The following is a 19,744-nucleotide window of genomic DNA, read 5'->3' on the forward strand; positions in this document are numbered from 1 at the left end:
AGTCAGGGTTTAGGCCTGTGTGTTAAAGTTGTAAATGACTTGTTACTGGCCTCTGATCAGGGTTGTGTCTCCCTGCTTGTACTGCTTGACTTAAGCACATCCAGATAAGAGACACCAGTTTAGACTCTGGATGTTGAACAATTTTCTTTTAGTAAATCATATAATAAAAAATATTAGGACCACAGGCAGCTAGAAGTAAACTTTCTGATTACATAGTAACTCTGGATGGTATTTCAGTTACACCATGTACAGCTGTTATAGACCTTGGTGTGATTATTAATTCCAGTTTTTCTTTTGAAGCTCATGTAGCTATCACCACCAGGATAGCCTTCTATCATCTTAGAAACCTTGCTAAGCTATGATGTCACTACATGACGCAGAAATACTTGTCCATGCTTTTGTTACCTCTAGGTTGGATTATTGTAATCCCTTTTGTCTGGTTGTTCCAGTAGGTGTATAAACAAACTGCAGTTAGTCCAGAATGCAGCAGCCAGAATCCTTACTAGAACCAGAAAATATGAACACATCACCCCTGTCTTATGCACACTGCACTGGCTCCCGGTCAGATTTCGCATTGACTATAAAATAATGTCTTCCGCATTTAACCCATCTGTGGCAGTGAACACGCACACACCAGTGCACCAGTCAACACACACCCAGTGTGTCGGGCAGCCATCCCCGGTGCCCATGGCACTTCAGCCATGGATCCTGGGAATTGAACCGGCAACCTTCTGGTACCGAGCCCAGTCCTCTAATTATTAGGCCAAGGCTAATTATTCGTTATTCTTATTAATTTTTCTAGTTTGGACCAGTGTAGGATGAGTCTCTTAAGGTTTCTTCCTCTTGCTCTGAGGGAGTAGTTTTCCTTGCCAATGTTTTGCTTAGCTTGTTCATTAAGGTTTGGACCAGGGTTTTTTGTAAACTACTTCGAGTCTGATTGTGAAAAGTGCTGTCATTTTCATTTTCATTTATGTAATGTATCACATCTTCCCAGCTGTATCTAATGCAACTCAAGTTCAATGTATGTTGTATTTTAACATGATTGGTTCTACCATCATTCGTAAATGTGTTTAAATCGATAAATATTTTATTCAGTCAACTCTGAACTGAAACTATATTACAGGTGGCTGTAATCTCATGCAGGCTCACTATTTTTAAGGTTACATCATGTTCTATATTGTTATATGCACATTAAACTCAATTTTTATCTGTTGTATGATGTTGACCTTATAATATTTTTATATTTTCTGCAAGTTTCCATGTAATAAAGGCTACTTGGCATCAGCTGAAGCATTTCTACAAATTCATTTTTTGTAAATCAGAAGAGAAAATTTGCCAGCATTAATAAGCCTAATGTACAAATGAAGCAAGTGTTGCTGATTGGATCATAAACAGCCACAGCAACCTTAATTATTAGCTGAAGGATTTATTTTATTGCAAACTGCTAAATGCTCAACATTACATGATAAATTATGTTTTGCTTATCAGATCATAAATGGCCACAGCAATCTTTGGTGTTAGATGTAGGATACCATTTCCTTTAAATGTTCATTGATGGATAACAGAAATTCTGTTGCTGCTGGCAGGAAGAGAGTGAGCTGGGCACTATGTGAAGCTGTAATGGGCTGGCAAAGAATATTTTATATCTTAAAAATTACATATTTTACACCTGTGTATACAGTTAAAGGTGTGGAAAATGCTCTTATTGAGCTTTTTGTGTTGTTGTTGAAACAATATTTTTATTAATGCCACTGCATTTCAAACTACCATTGCAGTAAACCAACCTGATTTGTTTGTGACTGTAAATGTTGCTACTGTCTGGTTATCATTTTACACCTGACATTGATTTATTTTTTTAATGAAAGGCCACATTACATTCTCTGATACAGTGGTTGTTATAGTAACCAGGGTTGGCAGTGTACACAATATGACCAGTTACAGATTCAGATTTCTATACAGTAGCTATAGTTCATGGAACCAGGGGGCAGTGCATATAAATCTAATATAGCAATTTCATTTTCTGTCCAAAACCAACAGTGAATTTCGTGTGTCTTGAGTTTATATTTATTGTTGACGATAGTATCAGTGAAAAATCTTTTTCTTATGGGTAATATTTGGCTTTACTTTTCCTGCATGTACATCTCTGCTCCTTTAAAATCGTTGATACAGTCTGATGAATAGAACCGGTGATCTTTCAGTCCCAAGCGGGCTTCTCTGACCACGGCTCCATGTGACCCTGATGCGACAGTGGAGCTGAAAACGCGATGTTCCGATCTTCAGCCGATGCACGTTGCATAGGAAAGCAAAAAGCGACACTTCCACGTTTTGCCTCCCAATATCCTACGTCTAAAAATAGAACGCGATGAATTTCCTTCACGGCGGTGTTTTACCGATGCTTCACCTACGTATTGTGCTGTCTGGGAAAGTAATGAGGAACGAGATTACATTTTCCAGGATGTAATGAGTAAAGTAATCCCATTACAATTGTAGTTAAGTAATAAGTAATGAGTAATGGATTACTTTTTTGAGTAATTACCCCAACACTGCTCAGGTAGCTTTAGAGAGGACTACAGTCAGTGGTAGACGTTCTTCCATGCAGTTTCTCTAATGTCATGTTTTGTTTTCCAACTCACACATTCACACCAGTAGAAGCTTAAAAATAACACTACAAACCAACTAGTCTATAAGCACAAGAGGATTCATCTTTATAGATGGTGCTGTTTATGCTTTTACACTTAAAACATGAAGAGTTTATTTTTATTACAACAAACATAAAGTAACAATTAATAATTATAAAAATAAAATAATAATAATAATAAAGTCACAAATCTGTACCCAAGCAACAAGCTGTAATTTATTTCTAGCAGCACTAGATGGCGACGATGTCTGTACAACATTTTGAACTTCACTTTAAAAGTCAGTTGAATGTGTTTTACTGTAGTAAGAATGAAAGTATGAGCTGATCTTTGTCTCATTGTGTAGCTTTGATGAAGAAAAAGCCGCTGGGTCAGTGTGTAACAGTAGGTTTGGAGTGAAGGTGGGTGTGGTTAAATATGAAATGTGTTTAGAGACATGGTGCCCTTCCAGTGTCAGCAGCCCAAAGACTTGCTGTTGCTTCACCTTTTGACTTGTACACTCCTGCCAAAATGAGCAACCCAATGTAAGCTTGCAAGTGGGTCACATCCAAGTCTTCCCAACTGTCCCCATACACACACCTCTCTAAATTTGTCTAAATCTTACATATTTCCTTTCAAGTGGTGGTGTTATGAAGAGCTCAAATGCTGATTTTATGTCTTGACATGGCTGACAGCGTATCTGGTGGGGTCTGGAACCATTTTGATGACATTAGCAGCACTAAGTCTACCCTGTTGTTCAAGTGGGGAGACAGACCATAATAACTTTTCATTTCTGACAGCATATCTGGTGGGGCCTGGAACCATTTTGATGACATTAGCAGCACTAAGTCTACCCTGTTGTTCAAGTGGGGAGACAGACCATAATAACTTTTCATTTCTGACAGCGTATCTGGTGGGGCCTGGAACCATTTTGATGACATTAGCAGCACTAAGTCTACCCTGTTGTTCAAGTGAGGAGACAGACCATAATAACTTCCAAATTTTTGGAAGGTAGTGTGTTTGCTGGTGGTTGAGAAACAAAAGAAGGGTCAACACTGAGGGTCTCATTCTCATCAAAGGAGGAGGCCTCATAATCAGGGTCCTCCTCAACATCATCCTCTGTCTCTATATTTTTCTGTCCCCACAGCATGAGAAATATCAAAAATCTCGTGAGGATGATGTTTTTCCCTCCCCCATGTTGTGTGAACTATCAGTGGTTCTCGCACTACTACAGTTGTGAGTATGTTGGGTTAGGGCCTTAAAGTTTTTTTAAGATTATAAAATTGCATGTCATAGTGACCTCAATATCACCTAAACAACCAAAACAAATGTGTGTAAAATGTTGATATTTATTATATGTTTTTTACAGCTAAAACAGCCTGGGGTCAAACTGACCCCAAAGAACACTGATGCGTACAACATGTGTACAGGACACTGAAAACATATCATCATGTTAATTTTATGTTTACCCAGTTGTCCACATTAAGTTAGGAAAAGTCATTAAATATGAAGCAGAAAAAATGATGTAAATCATTTATTTAAAGACGTTAAACATTGAATGTGGTCAAACTGACCCCAAAGGTAATAGAAGTTTTAAATCATTCAATCAAGGAACTTCATAAAGACTTGTAAATAAGTGCTTAGGCATGATAATGTGCTTTGTCTTTGTAAACATGTTTCCTGGGTTATTTATGCCAGCCAATGACTAAAAGTTTTTATAATATTGTCAACTGCCAGGAAGAACTAATGTAACCAACCTTTTATATACATCACGACCCTTACTCAAAAAAGATGGACCACCAGCTCCGTACAAATGTAGGTATAGATAACTAATGTAATTGTTTTAAAATCTTATGTGTGTAATATAACTTGGCTATATTGTTAGATGGTTTATATCGTATTCATAATATCAGTGTAAGTTTCCTTTAGATGTATGTTTTAAATTATTTTTGATAGCCTTTGCTGCCACATTTATGTATAGCTGGCTAGATAGTTAGTTTACCGTACCGGCCAAGCTAGCATTTTTGGCTAACATTAAAACATAGCTATAATATATTTATAAATTATCAAAAATACGAAATTATTTGATTATATATATTGTTCTGTTACTACAGTATATCAGTATTTTTAATATAATGTTTTAGTAAGTTTTAGTCCTAAAGAGGAGCAGTTAACGTTACCTTGAAATCCTCAGTGAATAAGTGTAAAAAATAACGGTTTTCTTATTTAAACCGAACTAAATGTGCATGCGTTCAGGGAACCTTTCGTATTGAAGTAGTGAACTGATTCTATCTGACACCACCATGTATTAACATTAAGGTAATAGTTAAAAATCACTTGTAAGTTATCATTGTTATAAACAGTTATCATGGCTTAGCGTACATACATCTGATTCAAGTCAAACAAGCTTATCAAGCAACTGTAAAATAATTTTACACATACATATACAACTATTATATTGCATTAAAAAAGTTGCTTTGAGTCTCAGTCAGCCAACATGCAGCCATATTCGGGGCAGATGCGGGGTGCCGCAATTCCGCTGAGTCTCAGTCAGCCGACAGTGCCGACATGCAGCCATAATCGGGCCAGATGTGGGGTGCCGCAATGTAGCCTAGTGTCAGTCAGCCGACAGTGCCGACATGCAGCCATAATCGGGCAAGATGTGGGCTTCCGCAATGTAGCCTAGTCTCAGTCAGCCGACAGTGCCGACATGCAGCCATAATCGGGCCAGATGTGGGCTTCCGCAATGTAGCCTAGTCTCAGTCAGCCGACATGCAGCCATAATCGGGCCAGATGTGGGGTTCCGCAATGTAGCCTAGTCTCAGTCAGCCAACAGTGCCGACATGCAGCCATAATCGGGCCAGATGTGGGGTTCCGCAATGTAGCCTAGTCTCAGTCAGCCGACATGCAGCCATAATCGGGCCAGATGTGGGCTTCCGCAATGTAGCCTAGTCTCAGTCAGCCGACATGCAGCCATAATCGGGCCAGATGTGGGGTGCCGCAATGTAGCCTAGTCTCAGTCAGCCGACATGAAGCCATAATCAGGCCAGATGTGGGGTGCCGAGCCGACAGACAGCCGACACTGCCGAACTGGAGCCGGAATCAGCCCAGATCTATCGTGCTAGCTGGGTTGTTTCTACACTCACTGTCCACTGTGTAGTGTTAACTGAACAGAGATCTGAACACAGTGGTGTGAACTTGGTATTAGTGGTTAAGGTACTGAGCTAGCAATCAAAAGGTTTCCAGTTCAAGCCACACCATTGGCGAGTTGTCACTGTTGGGTCCCTAAGCGAGGCCCTTAACCCTTATTTACTAGAACTGTGATGTGTAAGTATAAAATAGGAGCAGTAATTTGGTTCCTTTGCCATATACAGCCTCTTTTCCTCAAATATCTGGACACCTTACTCCTCTGTATTGTGTCCACATTCCAGTTCCCAGTTTGTTCCTACATCTCACAACTCAAATTCCCTCAAAATAAAGAGCAGCATGGAGAGCAACTGTAACTGTAATCTTCTATAAACCTTCCACTCTTATTCTGCCTCCGTCCCAACTTTTTATAGCAATGAGTGAAATCACTGGAAATCTTTTCTTTTAGAGAATAAAGACACCAGAGAATGAACGAATCACAGTTTCTTCTTTTTATTACATTTTCACAGAACATCAGCTTTTACACATCTGGATCTGGTCCACGAAGTCATCCGGGCGTTGTCCTGATGTAAAGACGTCAACTTAATGGCAGCACGTCTCTCTGAAATCTCAATAAATTGGTGGTATCTTCACATGTCGCCCATGTCTTGGGTCCTGACACACCTCCACAGGTACAGAAACTGTGAACACACATGAAAAACACATCAACCACCAGACCTGCATCCCTGACAGTTAAATAAAGGTTCTAATCAAGGTTGGCCTTTAGATGTCTTCTGTTTCCAGCCTTTCATGAAACCGTCGGAGGCTCTGCCATAAAAGCGTCTCCAGTGCAGCAGCCAGGGCTTCAGGTTCTGCGTACAAAGACTCGTCCAGAGTGAAGATTTCATCCATGAAGTTCAGCATCTCAGTCTGAGAGAGAAAAAGAATAAATAACAGATTACTAGCAGACAGTTCTATTCGAGATCATTTGTGGTGTAAAGTACACGCACCTGAGGATGGAATAAATAACGCTCTGTGTACTGCCGTTCAGTCCATCTGGGCGTAACGCACGAATAGATGAGAGCAATCAGCTGGTCCAAAAAGAGCCTTCGTCTCCGGTGTTTGACTACACTTGTAGTGCAGCACAGATTCATTCTAGACTCTATAGAGCACAGACTCTCTTACTGAAATGATCTGATGCACCCTCGCTCTTCCCAGAATTCCCAGCAGCACCAGCTCTAAGACGATGTCCATAAAGTTGACGTGCTGGATCTGTGAGTAGAAGGAAAGCAGGCAGATTCCTTATTTCTATATGGCTGCTCTCGACATCCACCTGTACTATTAAATATTTTGTGCTTATTAAAGTCCCACAAAACCTGAATTACACTCGGGTAATAACACTGTGTTTAGTTTTACCCGGTCTGAGGTCTAGAAGTTTCCTCTGGCTGGTGGCGAGCCCTCTTGGCCCTTTCCGGACCATCAGAGCACACAGGTGGCGACGGCCATGAGGCATAACCCCTGTATGGATGTAATGCCCAGTCCGAGTGCAACCAGAGCAGCTTCCAGGAACAAATGATCAAATCCAGTAGATGATGGACTTGCTCTGCTATTCTCTGCTTCACCAGCGACAGGGTCGACCGATGAAGTTTTCAACAGCAAGTCCTTGGGGTCTAAAATCAAAGGATACCGCCTGGCGTACTCGCTCCAGACCCTGGCCAGGTTTTTGTTCTCTGAATCGACGACCTTTCGGAGTCTCATCCTCGGAGCTGCAGGCTTTTCACACTGAGAGTTGTAGTGTGTCTTAGCCAGGCCGCTAAACCGTCCAGCGGCCTGGAGTAGTTGTTGAGAGACGATCCTGAACATCTTGGGAGAAAGCTGATCAGCAAAATGTGAAGTGGCTTCTGCAGTTCTGCATGTAGCTGCTCTTCAAACTCTGATTTACACCTCAGTGTTCTAATAGAACTTATGATGTCATAATGCACCTTCATCCAGTAGATTTAAAGACTTTCTATCATTGCATTGCATGCTCCATTAGTATTCAGACATGGCTTCAAAACCTGGCATGTGGTCACTTTCTGAGTTTGACATGTTCTCTCAAGATTCTCTTATAACAAATAAAACAATTGCAAGTGGTGGTGGTGGAGAATCTCTTAGGTTTACATTTACATTTTCAGTATTTAGCAGACGCCTTTATCCAAAGCGACTTACAGTACAGTTACAGTATACAATCTGAGCAACTGAGGGTTATGGGCCTTGCTCAAGGGCCCAACAGCAGCAACCTGGCAGTGGTGAGGCTTGAACCAGCAACCGTTTGATTACTAGTCCAGTACCCTAACCACTAGGCTACAGGTTTAAACGTTCCATTGCAAAATCTGCATGAAGCTTGACTGAATTTGACCACATGGGCACAAATTCCCACAGACACACTCCAAAGTCATATTAAAGCCAGTAGTAGCAGCAGCGTTAAGATTTGCTAACCAGTGCTAACAGGGTATGTGTTCCTAATAAATCCCAACAACACTGTTGCACCTGCTACACTAATTCATACATTTTTTTGTGTTTGTGTTGGACCTCTAGGGGTCCCTTTCTTCTGATAAACAGGGTACGAAAATGGTACACGGTGACAGGTGTGCTACAGTCAGTAACTGTATACCCAAAAAATTTATTTGTGTGGTAGGTGTAGCTTATAATCAAATATTGCAGGTATCAGATAGGTTCCTAATAAAGTGCTCGATGAGTGTCAAATGTGCCAAAAATATACTGTATAGTTTAGATAGTACACACATAAGAACCCACAAAACCTCTTAGATGTGGATTAAGAAAGTCTGAACATAAGAAATGACCAGACAGCGATGTCTGAAGTAGGACTGAGATCTCAGATCATTAAAATAACATGAAACTGCTGCATTTCTGGTGCAATAACAACCAAATTCAGTTTAGGAGCCGCTCATTTTTACAGATCTTCACTGAAAGTGTGCAGAATCTCTAATGGTTTTTGTGCTGCCATGCAGCTGGTTGAATGGAGTTAGTGTAGAATTATGTACAAAGATCTAAAGAGAAAAGCTTAACTGGCTGGTTAGCTCAGTTGGTTAGAGCAGCCTTTCTCAACCGGGGTGCCGCGTCTGGCTTCGTCAGGGGTGCCGTCAAAAATATTCTCACGTTACTGATATTATGAAATAAATTAAAAATAAAATAATAAAATACAAAAAAATCAACTTATCATGAAAATGTAGACCATTAGTCGCCTCAAACATCAAAATGTGTCTCACACGCCCCTTTCCCCATGCTACAACATCAACGCGGGTTGCGTGCCTTGCCTATAGTGATGAGTCGTTAAAACGGCTCTTTAAAATAAACAAAAGGAACCGAGTCGCGCCTCTGGGAGCCGTTATAATACATATTTATATTTCTGTGTGGTTCTTATCGGCTGTAATTCAACCATTCCGCTTCTATCAGTAGAGGGAATCAGTCAGTCATAATAAGAGCTGTTTATTGTCGAAATTCAAATCACTTTCAGTATAGCGGAGAGAGCAAGCGACACACACACACACACACACACACACACACACACAGAGAGAGAGAGAGAGAGATAATTACCTCATTAATGTAAATATTATAATTTTTATTGTTATTATTTTGCACTGTTTTTATTAATATTTTTTTTCTATTTCATATTTTTGCACATGTAACTGTTTTGTATATACAGTGGTGTTAAAAAAAATAGCAGTCCAACACCATTAACCTGATCACTGTTTTTAGTAGAAATGCTATTTCTACATATAGCAAATAATTTACCTGAAAGTGTAGTAGAGTAATGAAAACAAAACAAACTCAACACTTAGGACGTGCATGCCGCTCATTCTGAGTAATCGAAGCATTGATTGAAAGGCGGTTGTTCAAAATAATAGCAGTGAGGAGTTCAACTGGTGAAGTCATTCATTCTGCAGAAGAACGGGTGTCAATTTTGGCCCTTATTTAAGGTAGGAGGGTGGCAAATGTTGCACAGGTTGGTCATAGTGCATTTCCTTCTGAAATACTGGGTAAAATGGGTTGTTCCAGACATTGTTCTGATGAACAGCATACTTTGATTAGAAAGTTAATTGTAGAGGGAAAAAACATACAGAGAAGTGCAGCAAATTATTGGCTACTCAGCTAAAATGATCTGAAATGCCTTGAAGTGACAACCAACACCTGAAAGACGCAGAAGGAAGCGTGGAACTACTGTTCAAATGGATCGAAGAATAGCCAAAATGGCAAAGGTTCAGCCAGTGATCACCTCCAGAAAGATCAAGGAACATCTGAAGTTAGCAGTAGGACAGAAGATGATTAAGTGAAGCCAATTTACCAGCAAGAACTCCTTGCAAAGTCCCGTTGTTAAGACAAAGACGTCCTGAATGGGTTCAAATCTGCCAAGGAACACATTGACTGGTCCAACGAGAAATGGCTCAACATTTTGTGGACTGGTGAAAGCAAAATTGTTCTATTTGGGTCTAGTGGCCGTAGACAGTATGTCAGACGACCCCTGAGCACTGAATTCAAGCCAAAGTTCACTGTGAAGACAGTAAAGCATGGTGGTACAAAATTATGATATGGGGATGTTTTCATACCATGGTGTTACGTCTATTTATCACATACGAGGGATCATGGATGAGTTTAAATATATCAGAATACTTGAGGAGATCATGTTGCCTTATGTCGAAGAAGAAATGTCCTTAAAATGGGTGTTTCAACATGACAATGACCCAAAACATCTTGGTTACAGACAAACAAAATTGAGGTAATAGAGTGGCCAGCATAATCCCCTGACTTCAGTCCCAGAGAGAACTTGTGTTCTGACGTCTGAAACGTGTTTTTTTTAAGGCAAAACCCAAAATTGCAGAAGAACTGTGGAATGTCTAATCATCCTGGACTGGAATACCTGTTCAGAGGTGCCAGAAGTTGGTCGACTCCATGCAACACAGATCTCGGAAACAATCATTATGCCACTCAATATTAGTTCAGTAATTTAAAGTAAAGTGAAACCTCAAACATTTTTTTTTTATACACACATTTTTTTAGTTTTTGAAGAAAAATGCTGGCACTGCTATTTTTGAACAGCCTAATATTAATTTTTCTTAACTTTTTGTAAAGGATGAACACAAACTGGCTAAATTTTGTTAATGTTTTGATTTAGAATTAAAAGTGTAGTATTTTCAGTGCATTTGCATTTATGGAAATAAAAGTTATTATAATGATTTTGTGCTTTATTCGCTTTTTTAAAATCACTGATATTTTTCTGAACACCACTGTATTTGTTTTTTTTTTTAACGAAAGTTATTTAAAATGTAGCGAATTACAATTCTTAGTACAAAACATACTTAATGTTAAAAAGTAAAATTACTGGTTGTAAAATCTACTTTTAAAAGTACAAGTACACAAAACAACCACTCAATTTCAGTAACACGAGTAAATGTAATTCGTTACTTTCCACCTCTGGCTACTGTTAATATTTTTCCCAATTGAACTGAAAACACAACCTGAATTGAGGTTTAATTGTTCATTTAGACTTCACTAAGAGTTATTACCATCCAGCAAATGTAAAGCATATTTCTATATGAAGAGCATCTGTTTCCAGATAATATACACTGAGGTTTATGATCAACATGGTTGTGCAATAAAAGACACTCGTCCCTGGGTGGGCTCGAACCACCAACCTTTCAGTTAACAGCCGAACGCGCTAACCGATTGCGCCACAGAGACATGCACGCAGCATTTTCATTGGATGGTACACATGGGTCACATGACTTGCTAATGTTTATGTCAGGCTAATAAACAGTATAACACTCAGTGTTGCTACCTTACAGTATCTCACAAAAGTAAGTGCACCCCTCACATTTCTGCAAATATTTGATTATATCTTTTCATGGGACAACACAATAGAAATGAGACTTGGATATAACTTAAAGTAGTCAGTGTACAGCTTGTATAGCAGTATAGGTTTTTTGTTATAAGAGGGCTTATACCCACCTGCTCTTTAGACTGCTATAGAAGACTGCTATTTATATGAGCTAAGATCTCTCAAAGCATTTTATCACTATTGGTGTGAGAGTGATGGGGCGGTAGTCATTCATACATGTGATGCTGGACTTCTTTGGGACTATAATAACATGAAACTGCTGCATTTCTGGCACAATAACTTCCAAATTCAGTTTAGGAGCCACTCATCTTTACAGTCTCGATGGCAGTAATTATTTGCATTATCAGATTATTTATGTACAGAGTAGTTAAAACCAGCTGTTGTGGTGTAAGTGCTGTAGGTTGTGATGTAGTTTTTCTGTTATTCCTCAAAGAAATTGATTGAAGTCAGGATTTCTCGTTGAGAAGTTTTGCTTTGATCTTCACTAAAAATGTGCAGACTCTCTAATGGTTTTTGTGCTGCTATGCAGCTGGTTGAATGGGGTTAGTGTAGAATTATGTACAACGATCTACAGAGAATAGATTAACTGGCCGGTTAGCTGAGTTGGTTAGAGCGTGGTGCTAATAATGCCAGGTGAGCATGCGCTGCGTATTAGGACTTTCTAACTTGAGTAATTTGATCTTTGAAGGTAAGAATACCACCCTGTTCTTCTACTATATTTAATTCTGGCTTCATTTCATCTAATGAACGTGGCATGACCTTTATAAATGGTTACAATAATTTTTTTCAATGGCATAATAAGTAAATAAATAAAAAGAGAACTGCTGTGTAATTTAGTGAATTCTTGTACTGCACATGGCAGAAGACTAAAAGAAATTTAGACTGTGTAGAATAAAAGTATTAGGAAAGTATGAGGTTAAAAGCATCAGCTTTTATTTATTCTTAAAAGAAAAATACATGAACCTCAGTCATCTCACACGAAGATCTGTTCTGCTCAACAACAGTAAAGCTCTCCATCGTTTCTGTGTGGCAGGTCCATAACTGAAGGGCTGTCAGTGTAGAATCGGGTATGTGGGTATATGCCCTGCCTTTTGTACACAGACTGGTTAGCTCAGTTGGTTAGAGCGTGGTGCTAATAACGCCAAGGTCGAGGGTTTGATCCCCGTATGGGCCACACCCACTTTTGGACTTAAACTAACAAACAAGTGAGCCTTCTCTAACTAGCAGGTACTGCTGACCTGGGTCTTTGACAAGTGTGAGATCTGTGTACTTTGTAGTTTTATGGATTTATAAAAACATTGTACTTACTTACTATTTCCATTCTTGCAGGAGTGTGGGTTTACCTTCCACTTCAATAGTGAGGCGTGTCCAGCCCTGCTACACAAACTGTCATTTTTGTCCCTGTTAAAAACTTTTGCTTATAGCAAATAAAGACACATTTAAAAATTCTCATCTTTTATTACAGGTTTAAAGTTGCATAAAACAAATGTTTGCACAAATAATATAAAACCAAAGTACAAAATAAACATTTCACTTATTTTAATTATCTCACAAATCACAAAGCTGTTAACATTAAATATCACTAAAGAGGAAATCCTGAAGACAGCAATGTAAACCTTTCATTTAAATACAAGCTTTAGTAAAGTTACATACACTGTAAAACATTTTAAGTTGGTTAAACTCAGAAACGAAAGTTGCCTTTAAAAGCTGAGTAAACTCAACTTGAAGAAAACCGTTGTAACAACTCAAGAAGTTAAGTTAAAAAAGTTGCTTAACTAATGATTATTGATTGTTTCAACTTAATGCACTGAGTCAAAATAACTTACTATGTTTATTTTATCTATTTTAGAAAATGAGCTATCTAGTTAAATAAACATACAATTCCTCACTATTTTAACACACTTTCAAGTCAATACAACTTCAGCTATATTCACATAACGTATTGTCTAAAGTTAACAGTGCTTATGTTCGTCATTTCTAGACTTCATGTTGACTAATAAAAGTTTTCCCAGTTTCTTTAAACTTTACAATGAATCAACTTACAACTTTTGTTCACAAATAACATTTATTTAAACAAATGTTACAAAACACTTCCAACATGCAACAAGCAAGTTTTCTCCTCTCATTGCCCATAAGTGCAAATTATGTTTTTTTGCAAAAGTCTAGAGACAGACCTTTTAAGAACAATACATGTTTTAAAAACAATACGTTTTAAGAACAATACATGTTTTAAGAACAATACATGTTTTAAGAACAATACATGTTTTAAGAACAATACATGTTCAAAAACAATAAGTTTTTGCCTTTGGCTATTTTTACAAGATTTCTCTGCGAAAACTATGTGGAACAGATTACAACATTCCTCTATTTTTTTTTTTTACATGGCCTGCAAGCACCTTGAACTAAACTAACTAAACATAACTAAACTGTCCCCCAATGATACACTATATTGCCAAAAGTATTTGCTCGCCTGCCACACGCATATGAACTTGAGTTCATTCTGAAAAACTTCCCATATAGAAGCACTTTGTAGTTCTACAATTACTGCCTGTAGTCCATCTGTTTCTCTACATAGTTTTTAACCTGCGGTCACCCTTGTCTGTTTAAATATTTACCTAACTAATTGGGCAAAAGGGCCAGGGGTTTGGTCACTTTTGGCCAGCCTTTCCATTTGCTTTATTGACACGGTGCAGCTTGTTAACTGAGTGTTTAATGTGTTTTGGAGCCAACTGGCTTGCAGAGCCAATTCTTAACAGCTACCACAGATTACTCTGCAAGTGTGCCTTTAAATTTTCAATCCCCTGCCTGCTAGAGGCTAAAGATACCTGGTCATGGGGCTCTTTTTGTTTTTGCAAAGAGTCCTGTACCTGTTGCATTGGTGCCAGTTCCGGGGCATGTAGCTCAGTGGTAGAGCGCATGCTTTGCATGTATGAGGCCCAGGGTTCAATCCCCTGCATCTCCTGTAGCTTGTTGTTTCACTCTGCTAGAAAAAAGCTTCAAGTGTGCTTCTAACGCCTATGGCTTTAAGAACGGTCACTATCAAGCTGGCGTTCTGCTTGTTGCTCTTGAACTTTAAGAATGTGCTCAGATTCCAGTTGTTACTTTTGCACAAGAACGTTTTTTCAGCTTTCTGCCAGCTACCTAAAGAGGCGCGATGGCCAAGTGGTAAGGCGTCGGTCTCGTAAACCGAAGATCACGGGTTCAATCCCCGTTCGTGCCTTTAACATGCATGCTCTCATTTTAAAACATGACCAATATGCTCTAGTTCACATTCCCTCTAGGCTAATTTAAGAAATACAACTCTTTTCCTATTTTATCTTGCAGGTCTTATTTACCACATTAATGCTGTGCTTCCACACCAGCACATTTCCTCTACATAGGGATGGCAGCTTAGAGGTACTGCATGCCGTGCCTGTATGAGCTCCAGAGTGTCACAATCACTTGAAATATTCAGGTACTTAGTCAGACTCAATCACAAGCCCGTTTTAAACTTTACCCAGCTGACTGAGCAAAGGTACAGGAGTTAGATGTATTTTGGATTGGACTCTCTATTGGCTTGCATGACATGATGGAGCTTGTTAACCGAGTGTTTAATGTCTTTTGGAGCCAACCGGTACAGAGAGCCAGTTCTTAACAGCTACCACAGAAGACTATTAAAGTGTGCTGTTAAATCTGCAATCCCTCACTTGACAGAGGCTAGAGATTCCTGCTCCTGGTTCTGCTTCTCTTTTTGCAAAGACTCTCGTACCCGTTGGAGGTTTACAGTGGTGTATAGTAACGAAGTAATAATACTTCGTTACAGTACTTAAGTAGTTTTTTGGAGTATCTGTACTTTACTGGAGTATAAAAAAATTCGGCAACTTTCACTTTTACTCCACTACATTTCCGAACCACAAATAAAACGCTTCACTACATTAGCTTGTAATTAATTCAGTGCAGACATGATGTGTCCCATCATTTTTAAAAACTCACCTACAGACAAATATTTCCTTAGATAACTTCTGTATTACACTGTGTGATAAAGCGTGTTCTCAGACTACCACAAAACAAGTAGAAAAGGGCACTCTTTATGGGTAATGTAGGGCGAATGCTTGAAAGCACTGAAAAGAATTAGCAGGAGCACAGAAGTTGTTCTTTTTTTCCCGTCACCTTAATTTTTGGCCACAACAATCAAAATATTTACAAGCGCGCTATGAAAAAAAAAAATAGAAAACTCAACCTCTACCACCAGAGGAAACAGACTTGTGACTGCAAAGTCACTTAAGTCACATTCATTGATGTTTACAAGTCACAGGCCTAGCATAGCTTTTAGCCCTTCTCCAGAAAAAAGAACCCCCTACACCTTTTCCAGAGCTGTATTTAAACAGGTAGCTCCTCCCCTGGATCATACCATACCTCATACAGGTAAAGACAAAATATATATAAAAAATTAATATCTAGTTGACAGAGCATCAAATATGGCAAAATGTTATGAGTTACAAACAATACTCAAACCCATTCTGTAACAACATTTCCAATATTTACAGCATATGCTTATCTAACATTTCTTCTCTTTTACAGGTTCTTCACCCCTCCCCTTCTACAGAGGATGGACTCACCCAGGTAAGTAAAGCTAAGGAGTTTTCCAATAGTACCCTTTTAGGACCCCACTGGTGAGTGTGAGCAGTGCCAGAATACAACAGGTGAGTGTTTACACTACAGTCCATGTTGGTAATGTGTCAGGGTACCTTACATCATTACACACTGACAGAGGAAACATTCATGGTGCTGAGGAACATGCACGTCTTTAACCCTTTAATGGTCTCAACAAGAACTCAACTTTCAAAATTTTATGGATGATTTCTCAGCTGCTGCTTCAGGTTGACACATAAGTTAGAAATGGTGTTTTCTTAAAGTAAGAATACCAATGTTTTTTACGTTTAACACACGCCAATCAGGGAGTAGATACAGCCAAAAAAAGATTATTTAAATACAGCTTATTTTACCCAGCTATTTAGATTATACTAATGGTTGAGCAGATCATTAAAGGGTTAAAAGTGCTACACGTTTAGTTAAACTTGCTTGAGTTTTGCTTTAAAATTAATTCTGCCAAAATTCAGTTGTTTTAGGTTATTGGGATATATACAGTATCTATAACTGGAATGTACTACCCAAATCAAAAAAATGGAACAGTATAGAAAATGCAAATAAAATAGATGCAGTGTTTCTTACATTTACATCGACTCTTATTCCATCTTATATGAACCCAAAATATTTCATGTTTTGTCTGGTCAACTTCATTCTTAACATACACATACATGCATTTTAAGCTACAACACATTCTAAAAAAAGTTGGAACAGGGCAATTTAGTCCTCATAATAAGGTTAAAAAACAACTAAATAATGACGTGATTTCAAATAGGTGATGTGAACAGCTGATTATAATCACAAATTGGCACAGATCATGTTCAGATGGAAGGAAGAAAAAAGCTTGTTAAGGTGGTTTACAGGCTTAAAGGAACAATCTTATATTTTTCTAAATGACCGCTTCAGTTTATACTAACAGCATTTACTTTTACTTCTACTTTTAATACTTAAGTAAATTTAATATCAAATTACTTTTAATACTTAAGTACATTAAACATCAGATACTTTTAGACTTTTACTCAAGTAATATTTTAAAAGGTGACTTTTTCTTCTATCTAAGTAAATTTCTGGTAAGATACTTGTACTTTTACTCAAGTATGGCCTTCAGGTACTTTATACACCACTGGAGGTTTACCCTGGGAAGCATGAGTCGGGGATGTAGCTCAGTGGTAGAGAGCGTGCTTCGCATGTATAGTGTGAGGTCCTGGGTTCAATCCCCAGCATCTCCATTCAGAAGCTTTTAATTAGGGACCATGTCTTACCTGGCGTTCTTATTCTCTACAATAGAGCTATAGAGCCACAGCAATCCAGCTGTATCAGAAAAGGGGATGTAGCTCAGTGGCAGAGTGCATGCTTTGCATGTATGAGGTCCAGGGTTCAATCCCCTGCATCTCCAGCTTGTTGTTTCACTCACTTGAAACAAACTTCAAGTTTGCTTCCACACCCGATAGCTTTAAGAATTAGCACTTTCAAGCACACATTCCAGTGCTTACTCGTGCACAGGGACATTTTTCAGTTCGGGTAGTTGTTCCAGACCCATTCACAAATCAGTTTTAATCTTTACCTAACTAATTGGGCAAAAGGGCCAGGGGTTTGGTCATTTTTGAGTAGCTTTTCCATTTGCTTTATTGACACGGTGCAGCTTGTTAATTGAGTGTTTAATGTGTTTTGGAGCCAACTGGCTTGCAGAGCCAATTCTTAACAGCTACCACAGATTACTCTGCAAGTGTGCCTTTAAATTTTCAATCCCCTGCCTGCTAGAGGCTAGAGATACCTGGTCATGGGTCTCTTTTTGTTTTTGCAAAGAGTCTTGTACCTGTTGCATTGGTATCTCTTCCGGGTGATGTAGCTCAGTGGTAGAGCGCATGCTTCGCATGTATGAGATCCAGGGTTCAATCCCCTGCATCTCCAGCTTGTTGTTTCACTCACTTGAAACAAACTTCAAGTTTGCTTCCACACCCGATAGCTTTAAGAATTAGCACTTTCAAGCACACATTCCAGTGCTTACTCGTGCACAGGGACATTTTTCAGTGTGTGACCTTTCTTTGCTGTGCTGCCATGGCCTTGGGCTAAGGCGTCGCTCTAGGAAACCAAAGCTCACGGCTCATTCCCAGAGTGTGTCTTATTCGTGCTTTGTTTTTGAAGTTACAGACAAAACGCTCCTTAAAACATACACTTGGCCGTTAAAGACCCAATCACAAGTGTTTTCTTTTGTAAACTTCACCTGGCTAAAAAGATAAACGGCTATAGGACAGCACAAGAGAACTTACCTAACACATCAAAGCTGTAATTCCACAGCAGCATCTTACTGCTACACAGGGATTGTAGCTTAGATTAAACTGTTCAAATATACGGGTAGTTGATCCAGACCCATTCACAAATCAGTTTTAATCTTTACCTAACTAATTGGGCAAAAGGGCCAGGGGTTTGATCATTTTTGGCCAGCTTTTCCATTTGCTTTATTGACACGGTGCAGCTTGTTAACAGAGTGTTTAATGGTTTTTGGAGCCAACTTGCTTGCAGAGCCTATTCTTAACAGCTACCACAGATTACTCTGCAATTGTGCCTTTAAATTTTCAATCCCCTGCCTGCTAGAGGCTAAAGATACCTGGTCATGGGTCTCTTTTTGTTTTTGCAAAGAGTCCTGTACCTGTTGCATTGGCGCCAGTTCCGGGGGATGTAGCTCAGTGGTAGAGCGCATGCTTTGCATGTATGAGGCCCAGGGTTCAATCCCCTGCATCTCCAGTAGCTTGATGTTTCACTCTGCTAGAAAAAATCTTCAAGTGTGTTTCTAAAGCCTATGGCTTTAAGAACGGTCACTATCAAGCTGGCGTTCTGCTTGTTACTCTTGAACTTTAAGAATGTGCTCAGCTTTCAGTTGTTACTTTCACACAGAACGTTTTTTAAACTTTCTGCCAGCTACCTAGAGAGGCGCGATGGCCAAGTGGTGAGGCGTCAGTCTCGTAAACCGAAGATCACGGATTCAAACCCTGTTCGTGCCTTTAACATGCATGCTCTCGTTTTAAAACATGACCAATATGCTCTAGTTCACATTCCCCCTAGGCTAATTTAAGAAATACAACTCATTTCCTATTTTCCCTTGCAGGTCTTATTTACCACATTAATGCTGTGCTTCCACACCAGCACATTTCCTCTACATAGGGATGGCAGCTTAGAGGTACTGCATGCCGTGCCTGTATGAGCTCCAGAGTGTCACAATCCCTTGAAATATCCATGTACTTAGTCAGACTCAATCACAAGCCTGTTTTAAACTTCACCCGGCTGACTGAGCAAAGGTACAGGAGTTAGATGAATTTTGGATTGGACTTTCTATTGGCTTGCATGACATGATGGAGCTTGTTAACCGAGTGTTTAATGTCTTTTGTAGCCAACCGGTTGAGAGAGCCAGTTCTTAACCGCTACCACAGAAGACTATGCAAGTGTGCTGTTAAATCTGCAATCCCTCACTTGATAGAGGTTA

The 19,744-nt window shown here is 39.2% G+C and overlaps 1 long non-coding RNA gene, 6 other non-coding genes and 1 pseudogene across 7 annotated transcripts; 5 read left to right on the forward strand and 3 right to left on the reverse strand.

Moving 5' to 3' along the window:
* The window catches only part of LOC134326726 (zinc finger protein 850-like), a 75,571-nt pseudogene that overhangs the window by 12,503 nt on the left and 43,324 nt on the right, over positions 1 to 19,744 (reverse strand).
* On the reverse strand, positions 6,239 to 7,678 carry LOC134326735 (uncharacterized). Its single transcript, XR_010014565.1, has 3 exons — positions 7,158 to 7,678; positions 6,752 to 7,013; positions 6,239 to 6,671 (listed from the first exon to the last, which is right to left on the reverse strand). It is a non-coding gene; the product is annotated as an uncharacterized LOC134326735 (long non-coding RNA).
* trnan-guu (transfer RNA asparagine (anticodon GUU)) lies at positions 11,407 to 11,480 on the reverse strand. The gene has a single exon. It is a non-coding gene; the product is annotated as a tRNA-Asn (tRNA).
* On the forward strand, positions 14,527 to 14,599 carry trnaa-ugc (transfer RNA alanine (anticodon UGC)). The gene has a single exon. It is a non-coding gene; the product is annotated as a tRNA-Ala (tRNA).
* trnat-cgu (transfer RNA threonine (anticodon CGU)) lies at positions 14,786 to 14,857 on the forward strand. Its single transcript has one exon. It is a non-coding gene; the product is annotated as a tRNA-Thr (tRNA).
* trnaa-ugc (transfer RNA alanine (anticodon UGC)) lies at positions 17,588 to 17,659 on the forward strand. The gene has a single exon. It is a non-coding gene; the product is annotated as a tRNA-Ala (tRNA).
* trnaa-cgc (transfer RNA alanine (anticodon CGC)) lies at positions 18,103 to 18,174 on the forward strand. Its single transcript has one exon. It is a non-coding gene; the product is annotated as a tRNA-Ala (tRNA).
* On the forward strand, positions 18,937 to 19,008 carry trnaa-ugc (transfer RNA alanine (anticodon UGC)). The gene has a single exon. It is a non-coding gene; the product is annotated as a tRNA-Ala (tRNA).

This window comes from Trichomycterus rosablanca, chromosome 14 (assembly GCF_030014385.1).
Source record: "Trichomycterus rosablanca isolate fTriRos1 chromosome 14, fTriRos1.hap1, whole genome shotgun sequence".
Classification (NCBI taxonomy): Eukaryota; Metazoa; Chordata; class Actinopteri; order Siluriformes; family Trichomycteridae; genus Trichomycterus; species Trichomycterus rosablanca.